At 39.9% G+C, this 20,294-nt stretch overlaps 1 long non-coding RNA gene across 2 annotated transcripts; it reads right to left on the reverse strand.

Moving 5' to 3' along the window:
• Positions 1-1,750: 1,750 nt before the first annotated feature.
• Positions 1,751-19,357, reverse strand: LOC309530835. 2 transcript variants are annotated; one of them, XR_014218931.1, is made up of 5 exons: positions 19,321-19,357; positions 13,948-13,986; positions 13,702-13,799; positions 11,949-12,130; positions 1,751-1,869 (listed from the first exon to the last, which is right to left on the reverse strand). It is a non-coding gene; the product is annotated as an uncharacterized lncRNA (long non-coding RNA). The 2 variants fall into 2 exon arrangements; XR_014218932.1 differs by having other exon boundaries at positions 13,702-13,821; positions 19,321-19,353.
• Positions 19,358-20,294: the final 937 nt, after the last annotated feature.

Consider the following 20,294-nt stretch of genomic DNA (forward strand, 5'->3'; position numbering starts at 1 on the left):
AAGCTTAATTCAATTACCATTTAAATGACAACACTTATACCGTTGTCTCTTAGGGATGAGCTGACACGAACCAGATACACCCTACGAGTGGCCATTATCTAAACGGTTTGAGTGTGAATGAGTGAGTGCAAGAGCTGTGTGCTTGAATGTGCTATATGTTCACAGTGAGGATGAGAGAGGGGGGAGGATGGAGAGACAAGAGGAATTCTAGCAAGCGGGAGTTAGAAAACTGGGTGGACCTCTGCTCTGTGTGTCTAACTGTCCACATGTGTGGCTTGCAGTGGCATGTGGCCCTCAGAGGCTAATCATTCCTAAGTGTGCCCCAAGGTATAAAAAAGGTTAGCTAGCTCTGGTCCAAGGTCAGCATAGAGAGAGGTGCTCTTACCCAACCCTTCCCTCTCATATTGTGATGTGACCAACAGCCAGGGTCATTTGTAACATGGCGTTTTCACTTTACGCAACTGAATCACAGGTGTTACGGCCATCCAATGTTTTATTCAACCCTGTTAGAATCCTTGCATGCTCCTTCCTGTTCCATTCTTCAGCCAATTAGTTCTATAAAAACATCATTTACCAGCACGCCACCTACTATTACATACTGGGCCTTTCTTCACCACCAGTTTTCTTTCTGACTGGCTGGACCATTTCTGTTCATCACAAAGCAACTGCTCAACTTCAGATGTTGTGACTGCTCACTGAGATAACCATTTGGGCCTTTTCATTATTACCCTACAGTACTTGTTACTAAAATAGGAACTATTCTACCAATAAAATAGTGAATAATATAATTGCAGAAACTTACCTTCTCTGACACATACCACTCTTTCATCAACCCACAGGTCTCTTTTTAAAGTAATGAGACCTTTTGAAGTTCAGAAAATGAGGCTCTATTTTTAAAATTGTTTTTGAAGCAGTCCTAATACACCCTATTCTACAGGCTACTTTACCGTATCTTCTTCTAAAGTCTGTCGCCTTTCCCTTGTCTTTGTACAATTCCAGGAGATTTTTGTTGTTGTGTTTAGAGCACAAAAGACTATTAGTGCCAAAAATGTGAAGGATCTAAGACATGATAATTATTCCTGGAGTGGAAAGAAATAATGCTGTTGCAGTCAGGACCCCGAGATATGAAATGAGTTCTTGTTTTGCTTCTGATAAGAGGGAAAAGAGGATGTATTTCCTAGAGCTCTATCAAATGATTACAAATTGAGCTCACTATTTGGAAGCTACAGATCTAAACACAAGTCCTGCTGTGTATTTTGTAATCTATATTTTTACCTTTCAAAGTCATATTTGATTTCACAACACTAGCAGGATTTGCTAGTATAAGTAATTGAAATGCTTGTGTTTTAACAGACGTTCCAATGATATTTCCAAGCTTTCAAGCATCTGCTAAAGATAGCTTCTACTAAAGATATACTTTTCCTCCTACAAATTACCCTCATTTTGGTCTATTATCCTAGTTGAATTGTACTTGACTAAAAAGTAGCTGTCAAATTCCCCACCCCAAACACACATGCTGTTCTGAGCAGTTTTGAACCTTCACAAGCAACCTGCTACTTGACTGAGCAAAGATTATATGTCTTTACTTAACAGGACCTTTTTTGGTATATATAAAAAAGTTCTTAAACCTTAATTTTTCTTTTTCATTATTACCCTGTTTAAACTTCAGAAATATTGTTTTCTTTGCTTAAACAATGAAATCCAGGTTACAACTAAACAAAGAATTTCTGAAACCAAGATACAGTTTTCTTTCCTGTGATCCCCAATATGACCGATATGAAGCTCCAAATATGTGTTCATATTATGTTAGCAAGCAAAGGCCCTTCTTCTTAAACCCGGTAAGTAAGTATCTAACTCTATTGGGGGACACTAATTAGTAAAACCTTGGTACAATGAGATATTAGCTATACGGATAAAGTTTAATATAAAAATGAATTCTTTTTTGTTGTTTTTCAATATTTAAATGAGTTCATAGACAGCAATCCAGTCATGAAGAAAGGATTAATGACAAGTTATTAAGAGCAGAGACTTCTGGGCTCACAATACAAACCTATTTCGTCTCAAATAGTCATGACACTATATGTTCAGGATCTCCCTTTTTATCACAGTTTCAGGTGAGGAAACATTTCCTGCTTCTAGTTATGTGCTCTAACTCTGAAATAGAATCATGGGAGGCACACAAATGTCCACTTAATAAAAGGAGAAATGCTAAAGACATAACTTAGTAAGAGAGCACATACAATGTGTATAAAAGGTCATTGTTTCAATCTCAGGGATCTCAAGTGAGGATCTGGTACAAGGCAACTTTCAGTGTTCCTATATGGACCAACAGTCTTCTTCATGACAGGATATCTCTTTCTATTTATAGCGAAGACAAATGGTTATTCCTTCTACATCTTTTCTATAAAAGCAAGTGCATGAGCATGTCGCAAACTAGCCTCAGGCTCTTTCCAAAAGATGTGTACCAATAGAGACATTTGAACTGAGAGTAACAGAATATGATGGTCGATGGAAAGGAATGAAGCCTTCATGTGTCAGCTGATGCCACCAATCAAAACCCAAATTGCACTGCTTGAGAAGGCTAGAGAGTATTCATGGTTGCTGACATTGTACGGATATGGAAGGGGAGGAGGACGTGGAAGGCGTACAAGTTTTGCATGAGCAGATGCCAGCTAAGATGTACCACCAGCAGGTGGGCGATGGAGTGTGAGCTACAGCTGTGTTTGCTTTAGCGTTCATTTTATTTTGAATTATTTATAAAAAGCACTAGCAGCGATTTGGAATTTATTCAACGACATGCCCTATCAATGATTAGCTAATTTCTCTCCTGCAGACAAGTTTGATGGGAAGACGTGAGCTAGATAGCAGACAGGTGCTGAGTACCGCTCTGCTAGTTGGTTGTCACTGCTGTAGCATTAATGTAGGATGGAGGGACATGTTACACGGAAACACTGACTGAACTCTCTCTCTCTCTAATAGCAAACTGCAGAGCATCACAGCACTTAAAGAAGCACCTCAGGCAGCACCACTGGAGGTGATGTTATAAAAGAAATCAAAAGAATTGCTACGGAAACTGTATCTGCCTCGTGAAGTGGGATTTGTTGTATTGTGTAAAACAGCCCTGGTTTGTTCTTGAAGCCTTGACTTCTTTTATATAATATTGGAGTAAGGAATACCACCAACAGAATTTGAAGCTTTGTCTGATAGCTGGGAGTTGTGACGCGATCCCTTCTTTTTTCTCCACTTGCAGCATAGGTCTCCTGGGGCTTCACTCACAAGCATTCAGTGACCAACTCATCATTTTTGAATCACTGATGTAGTAGAGAGCCAGTAAGATTTATCTGACAGAGTACAGTACACTGCTTTACATGATAGCCCCAAAATGTAGGTTATTTCTTAGGGCTGTGCACAGATTGGGGCTTCAATTTGTACATCCAGAATGGGCCTGATCCAGTCTGGACCAGTCCAGACCTGTTCAACTCTGGACTGTGTACAATGTACTTGCGGCACACACATACATGTGACTAATAAAGTACTAATAAAGACAAGAAATAGAAAACTGAACACAGCTGTAAAAAACTTGAGCCCAAATTTGGGGGAGGAGACACAGACAACCATTTTTGTTTACGTTTTAGTAAGAATGGAACTGGGATGGACCAGGTAAGGTTTGGAAACCTTACATATTCCAAGAGGCAGAACTAGGAGAGCTTTGGGTGGGGTGGTGACATTCTAGGCTGGCTCCGAAGCTCTCATTAAGGAAAGTCCAGCTCCTCCCCTCTAGGCAGTTATGGAGCACCTGCTCTGGTTCACCAGAAGCAGCTTAGTCATGCTGGCCACATGACCCGGAAGCTGTCTGCGGACAAACGCCGGCTCCCTCGGCCTATAGAGCGAGATGAGTGTGCAACCCCAGAGTTGGTCACAACTGGACCTAATGGTCAGGGGTCCCTTTACCTTTACCTTTATATGTCTACAACAGTATGTGTATCTGACTCTTGCTTATTTGCCTTGCTCAACACATAGGGGGATGCAGGCAGTGGGACCACCAATGCTGGTAGCTGGGCAAACAGGTATGACCCTGCTGTTACTCCACCTGTAAATCATATGTGTGTGGTTTAATCTGTGGAGGGAAATCTGTGTTGGACTTGAATTTGTATGGTCAGGAGATGAAGAAGATTTCCATGGATTTACTGGGCACTGTTGCATAGATCCCTTTTTCTCTGTCTCAAAGGATCATTATGAGAGTACATGCAAACAAAAGTATAGTAAGCCCACAACTTATGTGCATTTAACTTGTGTGCATTCAGTTTTAGGCACTAGGCAATAAAAATTAAATAAAATTTAAACACAGGAGAAAATGAGGTGGGCATCCAGGGGGGAAAGATGATCCCTGGGCTGTAACCTCCATGTAAGTTTTGGGCTTACTGTAGTACATGAAGTGCAGGGAACTGTTTCCTGTCCTCCACAGGTCACATCTGTGTATTGTTTGGGTTTAGATTGCAAGTTTTTATTACAAGCAATTTTTTTTTTATAAAGGTAAAACATTTCTAGACATAAGACTACAAATGTAGGCCTTGCTTCCTTGTGCTTTGTTAACAAAGTCCTGCTGACTGGTGTCTGCTACTTCTGACTAACAACATTTCCTCTCCAGTTCTTAAAGAGACAATGAACTATTCCCACAATCTGGTGGGTAAAAAATAATGTGCCCGGCAGAAGGAAAGCAATCCCTTTTGGCAGTAGGTTGTCTCTTTATTTTGTGCCTATTGACAGGTCCCCCCAACTTTCTCCAAAGAGGGGCCATTTTGACTCAGCCCCATGCAGCTGAACTCATACTGTAAAGAAAGAAGCAGTCTTCAATAAATTGCTACAATGGATTCTGCCTTCTTATGACTTGCTCCATTTATAGTTTTCTGTTTCCTTCTTGTTCTGGTTCCCTTCTTGTGATTCACACTTTGTCAGCTACTGCAACCGCCAACAGTGATGCTATATAAGCAGAATGCAACATTGCACTAAATTTAAAGAGACAGACTGCTCAGTCACACTTACTTTGGTGAGAATCCTGTCTCTTCGAGATTTGGAAATGGTTGTGAAAGATCAAGGAGCACAAAACCCCTCCTTTTTATAGATTGAAAGCCCTTTTCTCAATGCATTGTGAAATCTTACGACCAGATTTTCTAGTCTCAGAACATTTATTGGGGAGTTAGTTTCATTGATTTCAAAGTAATTTATTTTCCTGAAAGTGTGCTTGGGATCACAGACACGCAATATTAAAATTTGCTGTGTAAACCAAATTATGATTGACCTCCCCCCCAAAAAAGACAAAGAAATTATGTATAAAAATGATACAATAAATGATATATCAGAAAATAAAAATGTTTAAAGCAATGCAGAGAAATATATATATTTTCTTGTGTGTGTGTTTTACTATGGTGGTCACAAGAATAAGAGCCATGTTGATTCCAAACTTCAGTGCATGCATGCCCTTCTACATTTATTACCCCAAATGGGCTTTTAGTGTTCCACCACAGATCATTCTAAAATGCAGGCTATACACACTATCAATTCAGCATAATGACGAGGAGATGGGTTGCAGCTTCGACATCCTAAAGTATACATGGTCACGCACAAACATGTACACAGCTTGTTTACTCGCCCTGAGCTCTGGAGTATACCAGGGAGCCAAAAAGGGTCCACAAAGTGAGAGAGGATGCTTGGGGCGATTGTTTCAATGACCTGAGCCATTTGGATGTTCCATAGGTCGACCAGGGCTTTGACAAGAGTGCCTGTCATAGCAGCTAGAAAATCCCACAGAGCCATCTGGAAACCCACTGGATCCATAAGCGTTTGACAGCTGAGCATCTTAATAGGTCCCCTGCCTGTGCAGAGAATAAAAGGTACTGAAATGTCAACAGGAAGTGGTCTGACAATGACAAAGGACTGGCATCAATACCCCACTCACTTCCAGATCACCTTCTTCCTGCCCAGCTGAGAAAACAAGGTCCAGAGTTTGGCCTGCCATAAGCATTGGATCGGTGACATGTTGGGATAGGCCCACGGTCACCATGAGCCACTCCAGAGCCAGTTGCCTTGGCATGGGTGTTGATTGCTTGTATCTCCTTTGTAAATAATAGCAGGCAAGTTTAGACACCAAGAAGAGAGGGGAATTGAGTCTGTATCTTTTTATTATACCTTTGGTGCCAACGCTTTGATTTAGAGGATAATTTCAGGCTGAACACATTGTACTTCTCTAGGGCACTTTGTGTTATGTATGGGTCTCACATCATGGCCTACTAAGGCATTTAGTGATACTCAGGCTCCTCTTTCTGAGCAATATTGAATATAAATATAGAGCAGAGAATGTAGATACTTTGGAATAAAAACAGTGGATAGCAGGAAAATAGCCTCCTGTTCCCCATTCAGGAAGAAACAAAAACACCGAGATTCACAGCAGACAGCAATCAATTATTGGGACACAGTGGGAGCTAAGAAAGAAAACCCTCACTCTGCTCTTCCTGCAATCTTTTCTCATGACCAAGATTGTAACATGAATAGGAAATGGCATGAGTTTAACCTATGCTCATTGCAACCCTTCAGATGCAATCTTGTGTTCTGTTTTCAATGCTGAAATGCATGTAATACTTTAGGGAAGGGCACTTTCAACTATAGTCCTCTGTGGAGATGCATTGTGATTATTGTTCAGACCATTTCCCCCCCACAGCTGTAGGTATCATTTGGTTATACATTCTCCAAAAGTGCAGACTTCTCTTTGTTCTCATTTGTAGCAAAGCCCACAAAGCTATTTCAAAAATGTATTCATTGCCCTGCCCTAGATGCACAAGACTAAATCAATTTAGCTTTACCCATATAATGGACAATTATCATTCCAGGATCATATAGCTTTATGACCACTTCTATAGGGGCCCACACAGAATAGTCTGTATCCCCCAAATAAGCACAGCTTTTGCTGTCCTGGGTGTATGTAAACTGTTCATTAATTAATCACTTTTGATAGTTTGCATTTGTTTGTCTTAAATATCCAGCCACCTAAGTGACAAAAGAAAAGGGGTGTAAAGCCCAAAATAACTCAAACAAAATGTAAAGCTTTAGGGTCTAATTTCGTATTGGGAGCTACGGTTGGATTAAATGACATGAATGATTGATTATACCCTAATATCTATTTGTCTCAGAAGCCTGGTATCTTTTATTCATATAAAAACTAGTGTGCACAATTTATGAAACAATGCAGCTTCCCTTCCGCCCTGTCCCCACCTTTTTTTTTGGGGGGGGGGTTTAACATTTTTCTTCAAAGAATCCCAATTTTATCACCAAACTCATTTAATCCCTTGCACTTGATTAGACATAACGCCTACTCAACCCATGTCATACTTCAGTAGCAATTGTGGGGTTTGTTTCCACAAGATGTGGAGATGGCCACCAACTTAAATTGAATTAAAAGGAGATTACGTAAATTTGTGAAGGATAAGGTTCTATCTGAATCACACTTACTTGTTTTTTAAATTATTTATCTTAAATCTTTTATCTTATTTTTGTGGTGGCTTGTTGTGTGGAATAATATAGGAGAAAGCTACTGGCCAGGAGTCGGTGACTTTTTATACCTTAAAGAGTTCACTCAGCCTCACGAACATTGAGAAATAAGAAGCACCCCCATTTTTTAAAGAAATGATGCCCACGGAATCATGAATTGCAAATTGAGTGCTGATACAGTCATAGCTGAGAAATGATGGGTGGAGAAAGGATGTGGCGAGCGATGCCTGAGCTGGTGCTGACTGAGCAGAAAATGATGCAGTTTCCAACTGATTTTCGTTGCTTCCTGCATGCTGGAAACTCTGCTATTAAAATCTGTCTTCTGCCTAGTCAAGTGGAAGTTAAGAAACATTGAACCTTGAGCATGCTACTGCAAACATACTAATATGTTTCAGCATACACTTTGTATCCCCCCCGCCCCGTTTTTGCCAGCAATTCTTCTGGCTGCTGTATTGGCACTGTAGCCAGAGGGAAGCAGAATCAACCAAGCCATAGTTACAAGCAGGAATGGACAAAGCTGTCCATTTCAGTTTGTCATGCGCCCAGTCTTAAATTCAGTTCTCCGCATTTCTATAGCAATTTGCGAATCCTCATGAAAATTAATCAGCATGTTAGAGTGAATTTCTCCTACTATAACATATTTGTATGAAGTTTTGACTAATATACCCATTTTGGGGTATATGGCTTTGAATATCTATAATACATACTAATGTTATTTTCACTTATATAATCACTTATACATCCCTTTCCTTAATATATACATTTTTGTACACACGGGGCTTCTTTAAATTCTTCTTGAATACTTATTGTCAGTAGTGCATAGCATCCACAGGGGTTCTCTTGTTTTATGTAAAGGATCTGGACAGATGACTAACCTGTGACTCTCTCGATGTTGTTGGACGTCAACTCCCATAGCCATAGCCACCATGGCCAATAGACAGAGCTGATGGGAAGTGAAGTCCAACAATGTCTGGAGGGACACAGGTTTCCCATCCCTACTCTATATCCTTTGGTACAGGAACCAGAATTTTCTTTTATGTTTGCAATGACTAGAAGGCTGAAGAATTTGATGAGGAATGGGACTTCAAATCTTAATCTGTAACAATCATGACGTCAACCTTTCTACTTTATCTTGTGCTGTTTAGGAAACTTGTGAGTCATTCAATTTGTTTATTTGATGCTAAACAGAAAGAAATACAAGGATGAGAGAACATAATGTCAGAAATGATTAAAATCTAGTATGTACCACCAACACAAGTACTAATTTTATTATGAAGCTGAAATGTTCATATATTTAATAAATGGTAGTTTCAGTAAGAATTTTCACTGAATTGAGAACAAATATAAAGGGCGTTTCCATGTGCTGTTCACCAGAAGCGGCTTAGTCATGCTGGCCACATGACCCAGAAGCTGTCTGCAGACAAACACCAGCTCTCTTGGCCAGTAAAGCGAGATGAGCGCTACAACCCCAGAGTTGTCCGCGACTGGACTTAACAGTCAGGGTTCCCTTTACCTTTACCTTTTATGATGCATCAATGAAAAATATTATCTCCAGATAAGATTTTACAGTCAATGATAGACATAGCATAGACCCAATATTATACTCTCATAATTCCTTATTGAGAACTATTTAGCAGTGCTAATCCAGGTTGCAAATTACCACAGGTTGAATAACAGACCATGTATGCACAGTGGTACCTTGTTTTGAGTCTCGGATCCGTTCTGGAGCCCCGGACGCTCGAGGAAAAGGATGCTCGACAAATCACCGCTCTGTGCACGCACATGAAGCAGTTTGCACTTCTGCGCATGCACGAGCGGCAAACCCAGAAGTCACCCGTTCCGGAACTTTTGGGTTGGCCGTGGACGTCAGCTGAAATGGATGCTGGATGGGGCAGACTTATACGGAGGTACCCCTGTATGGCTATTTATTCTGTCTATGCTTAGCCTCTTCTCCACTGTAGAACATGTCTATCAAGGTGCAAAAATCTTTCCAAACTATAACTTTGAGAAGTTATAACTATTAACTATTTTTTCAGTAATGGCTTCATTTTAAACCATAGTTAGTATTTTCTAAGCTAGTTACAGCACATTTGACTAATGCAGTTCTCAGCCATCATAAAAGCATAAGGAAAGCTTGTTGACAATGTCCCATCTAGTCCAGTATCCTGTTCTCAAATGTCCAACCAGAGGAGCATTAGCCAGGTGATTTAAAGGATTATCTCTTTAAATGTCAACAAATTTAGATCCTTGATTGGATTATGACCACTGTCATATTTATACTGTGATTATATTAATACATCAGTTTTGGCTCATACTTCATACATTAAATGACATTAGTTTGCTAGTGTCACAAATCCTGGAATAGAGTTTGCATTTTAGGTAATTTCTCCCAAATTCTTGATGAGGATAAAACATCTGTCTCATGTACAACTTTAGTCAGTCTGTATTTATATTATATCCTCCACAAAGCTCAATACCACTTTCCAAGAAATACAGAGTTATTTAGTTTGTGTTCATATTATGCCATGTAAATTCCAAAGCAGTCCCGCTAAGCAGTTTGGGAGTACAAGACACTACAAGAAACTGGAATTTCTGGTTGCAAAAATCCTCTGGCTGCTGCTGAGACATGAGAAGCCTAGAGAACTGGCCTTAGCCACATATATGCAGTTTATTAAACTCTGATTTCACTGCTCATTTCAGCTTCATGACAAATCATGTTATTGTAAAAAGTCTAAGCTGTAACTACAACAAGAAAACTACCTCTACCTGAAATATATTATAAAGTGACAAACAATTCAAACCCCAAAGGGCTGGTTCCAAAGGAACCTGCCAATATTAAAACATTTTTCCCTCTCCCACCAAGGACTACATGCATAACCTGAATCCACATACACACACACACCACCAATATTTCATAACTTGCAACTCTCAGTTCAAACAGAAATGATCTCATAAAAGTCCCACATTTCACTCTTCTAATAACACGATATGTCAAAGAATAAGATCTCATTACCTTAACCATTGATTTGTCTCAGGTGTTGGCAAAAGAGAGAGAATATTTTAGGAGTTTCAGCAAGGAAGATAGAAAACAGAGTCTGCCTGAATTTTCAAAGTATTGATCAGTTCAAAAACTCATGTGCAACAGCCCCATAATCAGAGGCATTGAACACAGACTCCCACTGGGTGATGGAAATGGTTTCTTCGACTTCACATTTTTCCTGCAGATAAATCTATCTTAGGTTTGTTTACACCTACACGAGATGCAGAAATAAGAAATGAAAAGATCAAACTTTTCCTAGTGGATGTTTTACAGGTAGCACCCCAAATGCCATCATAACTTACTTGCTTAATGCACAAGGAGAAGATGTGGCCTGTTGAATACTACTGTACATAATAATAGCTGCCAAATTTTAACTTTTTAATCATAAGCATTACGTCCTCAAGGGTGATACCCTTCCAAATAACAGGTTTTCAAATAGTAATCTTTCTTGGTCAGACTTCATAGCCCTAACAAATACATGCACAAAATGATGATGACGAAGAAGAAGAGGAGGAGGAGGAGTTTGGATTTGATATCCCGCTTTATCACCACCCTAAGGAGTCTCAAAGCGGCTAACATTCTCCTTTCCCTTCCTCCCCCACAACAAACACTCTGTGAGGTGAGTGGGGCTGAGAGACTTCAAAGAAGTGTGACTGGCCCAAGGTCACCCAGCAGCTGCATGTGGAGGAGCGGAGACACGAACCCGGTTCCCCAGATTACGAGTCTACAGCTCTTAACCACTACACCACACTGGAGAATGGTCTTTCTGATTATTGTCCATTTACTGTAAAATGCAACTTGTAAAGTCTACTACTGAACATATTGATACTGAATGAACAGTGCCATTGGATGGTATCAACTAAATAAGCTTAAGAGCAGGAACCACCTTGTATGAGATTTTGTAAGTGAACCGCCCTGGGATCTCTGGATGAAGAGCAGTATACAAATTTAATAGATAATAATAATAATAATGCCTCTTGCATTCAGTGCACATCATATATACTAACAGAGTACGTACTCCATGCTTTGAATGTGACTTATTAAACAGAAAAAGCAGTTTATTTAAATCATTTATACCTCATCCTTTCTCTGCAGAGCTCAAGGCAGCTAATGACAAAGATAAAATAATAAACTGACAATTTAAAACATTTGCAATATACCAATAACATATTAAAATAGCAGCAGAATGTAACAAATTACTACAATAAATTTGTATAAAAAGCAGAGATAGTTAAAAACCAGATTCAGTAATGCAATAATGCACATTCCAAATGCTATTCTTGATGACTGACAGCTAAATATGTGAACTGGTTCAATGGGAAAGCATTGCATTTGAGGTGGCATATGGTGATCAGAAAAGTATTACCTGCAGCATTATATCTATGATGACTCATTCTCCCATGTGATGTTGCAGATCAAGTAATGAACATTCATGTGTGAAACAACCCTTAAGACAGGCTTGGGGAATCTGTGCCCTCCCCATTTGTTGTTGGGTTCCAGATTCCTTCAGCTCCAGTCAACATAACTCGTAGTCAGGGATGATGGGAGCTGTAGTCCAACAACATCAAATCACCAAACTAAAGAAGTTGTTCTTTGCAGAAAAGCACAATGAGAAGAGAACATAGTTTGCATAGTTCTTAGCAAGCATTTGCTGTTGTTACTGAGAACGTGCCAATAGAGAGTCATTTAGACAAAGCTTTTCTGCTGCTCTTCCAGCTTTCCAGCTTGGTTACCCATATTCCACTCCTTAATTTATTTTTGTGTTGTACTACAAAAGTGTGCCAAAGGCCTCACATTTCTCATTTGCAGGAAGCATTCCAAGGCCAAGATACTCTTTGCTTCTAGCAAACATTGCCATTCCAAGCACTTCCTAATTGAACTGTCACAGCTCATGCTGTTCCCATTATTTTATTTCAGACCCCCAAAAAGCAGAGGCAAGTTCCCCTTGTGAACTATGAGAAGGCCTTCTGCACAGGAAGAATGAAATGCTAATGATGACTCAGAAGGTATTCACTAATAATGAATGGCGACAACCTTGTGGCAAGATGGATAGAGCGGAGAGATGCACGTTGAGCTGAAAGAAGCATTCCAGTGAGTCTACTAGAGACTAAATAATCCTTATGGTGTTCTTTCCAGACCTCTTTGATAGGCAAGGAATTAATAGTGGTAAGACAGAACAAGGGCTTTAAGGGCTATCTGCATCACAGCACACACTTAATTTGCAGCATGTGGTTAAGGGTACTGGTGCTGTTTTTCATGAGCTTGAGAAGCCAGAGAGGCAGTTGGCAACTAAGGCCCCTCGGCTCAAGAGGACCTCCTGGTTCAGAGAACCAGCCTCCCAAGTTCGTGTCAGAACTACATCATTTAGAGCATGATGGCCCATGACAGGGAGGAGCCATGAGCTCTAAGGCAAAGCTATGCAGCTCACAAAAGGTGGGTGAGATTGCTTGAATGGGTGGATAGGGATGTTGGGAATTGGACACAAGCTAGCCAGGGTGGTTAGTTGGTTAAACCTGAGAGGTGACTCCTTAGAGGCATCCACCTCACAGCTGTGATAAAGAAAGGTTTATATTGCCTTTTCGAGCTTTGACCCTATTGTGTCTTAACCACCTGGCCAATCAGGGCTCAAGGAGCAGGACTGTACTTCTGTGCTTCAAAGGTATTCTGCTGTGCTTTGGTCCCACTCAACAACCCGGTCACAGCATTTGGTACCAGCTTCAGCTTCTGGATCAATCCCAAGAGAACCCCCATATTGAGTGTGTTACAGTAGTGCAGCAGTGAAATGATAAAAATGCCTACATGAGAAGAGAAATATGGCTTTTATGAGCACGCTGTTTCACCGCAGGGACCAGGTATCTTGTTAGTATGTATGTTTCCTTGGGTGTAGGGAAGAGTTGGTATCAGCCTGATGTTGGAACATTCCCCTTTCTGCCAAATATTCCTCTTGGCTATATCTAATAGAAGCTATTAGATTTGCCTCTCTTACAAATGTTCTCAATGCAGCTCTAGCTTCCAGCCAAGCAAGCTGCCTGGCAGTGTGGCATCTTAAAGCTGTCACTTTACCACTGACTTCCCATGCAGTAATTTCAAATGACTGGAGAACACCAACCAAAACATACCTGGGGGAGAACAGTTGGACTCTAGTTCAAGTGAGCAAAGGTCAGACCTCAGCTGTAGGCAGAAATGAAGTATCTCTCTTAGGTTTCAAAATTTGTCTCTGTAATATTCAATTTTAAAGGCTGTCAAACAGAAGATCAGTCATTTCACACTGTAACAAGAATAGACATCCAAAAGCGTTCCTGAACATTGCTTTATCTTTGAAGCTGAGGATTTTAAAATCATCTTTAAAAATGAGAGCTACTCACCCCTTTTCCAGCTATTTCCACATACACTCCAAGCTGAATCTTAAAGAAAGAACATAACAGAAGAATAAGCATAATGTAAGAGAAGTCAGATATTGGATATTGTGGTCCCCACTGGGTCATCTTGGGCTATGTGGTCCCCAACTCTCAGCCTAACCTACCTCACAAGGTAGTTGTGAGGATGATTTTAGGAGGGTGAGGACTATTTATGCCACATGGGACATAAATGTAATAAATGAATACATCCTTTGCTGAATTAGACCAACAATACATCTTTTTATTAATGTTAAGGAACCAGAAATCACATAAGATATTTTTTTCCTATTTTGCATTTCGCCCCTTGAAGTGAGTTTTTCTTTCTGCTGAATATACAAACAATTCTCACATGTTATATGCACTACCACACACATTATTAAAGGTCTTGTTGTATGCTACACAAACTAACCAGCACATGAACAGATACATACAACAATGCATATAACTGCATATATAAATGCTTATATATGAAATTATGCTGCGGATGTACAGTACCACAGGTTCGAAACCAGATTTTGGAACATAGGTGAACTCCAGGTTTGTTCTGAATGTTCTCTTGATCAGTCTCATGGGCTAACCCTACACATTCTAGGGCTAGGGGTAGAGAACTGCTTTCAGCCCAAGGATCACATTCCTTCTGGGCAACCTTTTGGGAGCTGCATAGCAGCGGTGAGCAGGAGGAGGGGCAGGGGCAAAAGTGGGTGGAGCAACAAATTTAATTTTAGCTGTGTACAGTGGGCTAGTTTCTACGCACAGAGACAACTCTCTTGATCCTCCATTGAAGCAAGCATGAGTCATTATCAGAGTTCAAGGACACATTCCTGCCTAGCAAAAACACTCAGGGGGAATGTAAAGCAAGGCCACCGAGAAATGTACCCTGGAGAAAGAGGATATGGCCTCACAAAAGTTTCAAGGGCCAGATAGAGCAAGGGCCATAATGTGCCCATGGGCCTGTGGTTCTCCACTCTTGTTCTAGGGTCATGAGACAGAAAAAAGCTAGGCAGATCTTTAGGGAAACTTAATGGTGGATTAATTTTTCTGTCTTGTTAATACCAGGTCATCAACTTTGAAAGACGGGACATTGTTCTGAGAGACGCAAGAGACTAAACCCTTCCATTAATAGGCCATACCATCAAACCAAATCAAAGGAACACTCTATTTAGTGAACTATCCTAAATTAATCATGCTAATATAATAACTGTGTCTTTTTGGCAAAACTGTTCTTTGCTTTACAAGGATCCTGTAAGGACACAGGGAACTAGTGATAGAGTATATATAATATTATATTATTTCGCTGAACATTTTTCATTCATTTTTGACTCTAAAAGGCCAGTTAACTCAAGGGCTGTACAGCAGGGCTATTTGCATCCTAATTAGAACAGCCTGCTCTGGCCTCATATTTCATTTGTTCTAAGCAGCACCAGGCTTTTCCAGTAGGTAAATGGTAGCCTAGGGTTGTACCAGCATCTTTTTTTCTTTTTCTTTTTTACTTTACATTTGCCTTGAACATTTATCCCTAAAGAAGAAGGTATAATTCAAAAGCTTACATTCAGTGGTCAGCATCTGAAGTGCTGTGCAGGGATTATGCAAGACGGCTAAGTGTTCCCAAAAGTGAATGGACCTTTGGGAGCAACCTTAGATGTGGCATAAGGAGGTATGCCTGAAAGGAAACTGAGGAAGGCCTCCGTGCATGCTCAGAAGATCATGGCATGCACATGTTTGGCTCCTGACTAATAAGGTTAGCTTCTCAGTTCTTCTTTGCAAATTAATTACTCCCGTATTTTATTATTAGAGAGGAAAATGTTTTATTGACCCATGTGGGGAGGAGATGAGGGGATCACTCAAACCAGCAAGCTGCAATGCTTCTGTAGATGGAACGTTTGCAATAGTGTGAACCCTACAACTTAAAAGTACCTAAGAAAAAAAAGTTTTTCAAACGACAACAGAAAGAATAGTTTTTTCCATAATTGAACTACAGTGGTACCTGGGGTTAAGTACTTAATTCGTTCCGGAGGTCTGTTCTTAACTGTTCTTAACATGAAGCACCACTTTAGCTAATGGGGCCTCCTGCTGCTGCCGTGCCACCAGAGCATGATTTCTGTTCTCATCCTGAAGCAAAGTTCTTAACCTGAAGCACTATTTCTGGGTTAGCGGAGTCTGTAACCTGAAGCATCTGTAACCTGAAGCTTATTTAACCTGAGGTACCACTGTATTTTATCTTCCTGACTCTTTTGTTTTCTTGCTTTTTTTGAAGGTGGCAGCCATTTTGTGAAAAGTCATATTCCTGGTGGTAGCCATTTCTAACTGATGCACTCAGCATCTTCTGAAAATTCAAAATGTGTCCCCAGACCCCAAAAAGGTGGTGACCACTATCTTGGACCATCACCTACACCAGGGAATGGGATTCTGTGGCCCTTCAGATGTTGCTAGACTTAACTCTACCCCAGATACCAGGGCTGCAGGTTCGCCATACCTGCCTTACATCATTCCTGAGGGTCTCTCAATGCACAGAAGCATTTTTTTCCAGAGCTGTGTGGAAGAAATGGAGCGGTGGGAAAGACCTGTTCCATGAATGTGGACTCTTGCTTCTTTCAAAAAATGGAAGTTAGGATCCATATAATATAATGTGAGAAATACAGCAGTAAAGGAAAGCAAAAAATATTTCTCCCATTAAGAAACAGAGGAATAGCCATATTTTAAAGAAATGAGGTTATTCGCACTTGATATTTTAAGTGCCAGAATGGCTCCCAGATGACGGCAGGGTTGTGAATGAAGGAAGATTATATTTATAAGATAAAGATTATCTAATTTGGCTGTCCCCTTGATTAATATCAGCTTCAGAGCTATTGAGCAAGAACGGCATTCTCCTGAGCTGCACATGTGGTACCTAAATGACCAAAAGTAAATGTGTGATGCAAGTTTGGAGATTCTTCTTTGGGCAAAATGTCCAAGGAATTCTGAGGGAAGCTAAATGAGTTTCACGAAGGATTTTTTTCCTGGCAATTCCACACATCATTTCATAGCCTCCCTTCTGGATGTTTATTCTGTACATGGAAGGTGGGGCAAAATCATGCTACCACCTGATTTTCCCCTCTCACAGCAGCCCTCTCTGCATACCTCTCAGGATCTTCCAACTTTTGTTGACATTATATTTCATTATTTCTTTGATTTTATCATTCTGTTCTGAGATACTTGAGACTGGACACTGGTCATTATGAACTTTTAAAATAGGAACTCTTTAGATACTGTAGGCCCAATGTTGTTGTTGTTGTTGTTGTTGATAATAATAATACTAATAATACTAATACTAATAATTTATTTATACCCCCAGCCACTCTTGGCGGCTCCCAACAGAATTAATTATAATAATAAAATAGCGATAAAACATCAGGGCTAGGAACCCAAGAACCATAGAATTAGCTCCATCCTCCCAAAGGAGCCATCATATTGTGGCAGTACATCAATGCAATGGTCATTGTACCGTGCCCTAAACATTCATCTGCCATTGCATTACATATTCAGATTCTATTGAAAATTTAAAATGGTGAGATTGTGAACAGAGCAAGCTAAAATAATGATACATCTTGCTATTTGAGAGAGAAAAATGTGGGATGACATGTAATTCCAAAATCTATTTCCAAGGACTCATACACGGGAGCTAGTCATTAACCATCTGAAACAACAAGTTGAAGACTAAAAAAGTAATTCAAAACTGAAGATTGATTTAAGGAATTAGGCAGGTTCCAGCTACAACTAATTAATTATTGAAGTTAAAGTATTGTCCCTCCACAGTAGGTACTTTTTCATAATTACACCTCAGAGTAACATTTATCTTAATTAGGATCTCTCATCTCATAAAGAGTTGCTGCACAGCATCTTTTATTCTGATCTATTATAGATTTTGTTTGGAAGATGCAGACGGGTGTGTCATTTCATTGGGACACAATTGTAAATTCCGTATCTAGATCACCAGCTCTGTGGCATCCTTGAACAAACTGTCTGCATTTGTTTTAAAAATAGCTTTCAGTTAATTTGTTTCTTTTCAGGAAGGTATTTTCGATTCAATCTATTTGGGATAGATAATTTTGAATCAGGGTAGCTGTTTTCTTTTTGCATTCTTGTGACATTTGCTTTGTCCTCGGCTTCAAGTCACATCCAGAGTTTCCCAACTGAGAAAAGGAAAGATCAGCACCCTTGATTTGAACCTCTGTGCTTTGCCTTTAAACACCCCAGTAGCTTGGCAGGAAACTATTCCTAACCAAGGCAACAAGCAGAAATATCACTCTTTGCTTGCACTCAGGGGGAAAGAACACAGCACTTGCACTCAAAAGCTTGACTGTTGTCAAGTTATCCATTTTATATATACTCCATGCTACACTTTCCGGAAGTCTCTGTTAAGGGATATAGGAAGCAAAGGGAATCAGTAAGTAGGAGCTAGGCAAAGGGTTAAGAAAAACATAGAGATTAGAAATGCTGTTAGAGTAATTCAGAAGCTAAAACAATTAACCATCTACAAGAGATTTCGTTGTTAGACAAACTTCAAAGGGATACAACCATCTGGAAATGAAGGTGGGATCTTGGAACACTGTTAATACTGTGACTCATTTACAAAATTCAAACTGGACAAGGTAAATAATGCTCTTCAAAGTACAACATGACCGCAACACAGCTACAGTGAGTGCTCCCAGCTGGGAGCTTAATTTGCAAATGGGTTGTTGAGATATTGTAAGCAGGTAACTGGCAAAATATATATTAGATTTCGTCAAAAAATGGTATTTCCCAGATTAAGTGAGGAAAACTATGGGCTGGTGTCTTGGTGCCGACAATGTTGTATGAACACTACAAAAACTTGAATGTGTGAGGAGCATCAGTCCTGAAACGAACAACTGACTGGAAGCTCCAGTATAATAGATTACCCCACTCCTGCTATTTGCCAAAAGGAAGTGGCACCTTTGCACCAGCTACAGCTACATTTCATACCACATAGAAATGCTGTGATGGGAAGGCTTATCTGGACATAGAAAACACACCCCTGATAAATCTATAGATGCATATGATAGTGCACTTAAGGAACTAGCTAAATTGTGTGTGTATGGAGCATTAGAAGCAGATATCTTTATGGATCAAGTGGTGGGGAAATGTGTTCACAAAATATTACAGGATGACTTGACACTGGCTGTAAGAAAGGTCTCAAGAAGAAAGTGCCTAATGGTTTCCAAGACTGGTGACTCTGCCAATATTTCCATTAACCATGTCAATCAACAAGCCAAGGCTAAAATAGATGTGAAAGTCACCAGGGATGCAGTGCGCTATATACAAATTAGACAAACTGTATGTTACCTGTGTTGCTTGCATGCAGACCCAAACATTTACATGATCACCAATTCAGTTAAAATTCTTCCTTGGAACAAGCAAGGCATCAACATTCTGGGATCTACACATCAAACAAATGTGCTTACAGTCACTGATTATTACTCTTCTTACCCAGAAGCAATGGAACTGCTAAAGAAATAGTTCTTCAGATACTATCAGCAGTATACTGCAGATTTTGTTTTGCCAGTTTTGGATGTCCTCTTGATGTTGGCTCTGACAATGCTAAACAGTTTGTTGCCTGTCTCACTGAACAGCTTTTCAAGTCTTGTGGTAGTAAACATATCTGTGCTTCCCCATATTATCCAAAAGTAGTGGGGAGATCAAATATTTTCATTGCTGTTTGAAGAAAACTCTGCAAGCAGCACACTGTGAAGAGAGGAACTAGAGGGGGAGAAAGAATTATCAAAGATCTTAATGGCATATCGATCTACCCTGCCCAGGGCTTCAAAGAAGATACATGTTAGATTGCTTTTGTCATATGGTATCCGCACTAACCTTCCTGGGCCTTGTGATCAAACGGACTTAGATGAGCTTTTCGTTACAGACAATCACCAGCAGTACTTGAACAAGATGAAGTAATAACGTTGATGCCAAGCAGAGGGCTAAGGAGCTGGGAATGTATTCTACATTGCTAACAATAATGTAGGCAATAAACTTCAATCAACACAGACATGCTATGCAATTCTTAGGAGCAGATTGTACACTTCATAGGAGCACATTAACATTGATAATGGGCGAGTTATATAAGTAGGAATATCACATTTCCCTGAAAGCTTCCATCTTGGTTTGAGCACAATGATGCAGCAGTCTCTCAAGAAAGAATTTTACAAAAAAGAAAGAAAGATACTTATATATTAGTTGTCAGTTTGAGAGATGGAGAGGTGAGATTGATTGCCTACCTCTCAGAATTTGTTATGTCATGATGTACTTGCATAATATGT

This window comes from Podarcis vaucheri (genome assembly GCF_965113315.1).
Source record: "Podarcis vaucheri genome assembly, chromosome: 4".
NCBI classification, from domain to species: Eukaryota; Metazoa; Chordata; class Lepidosauria; order Squamata; family Lacertidae; genus Podarcis; species Podarcis vaucheri.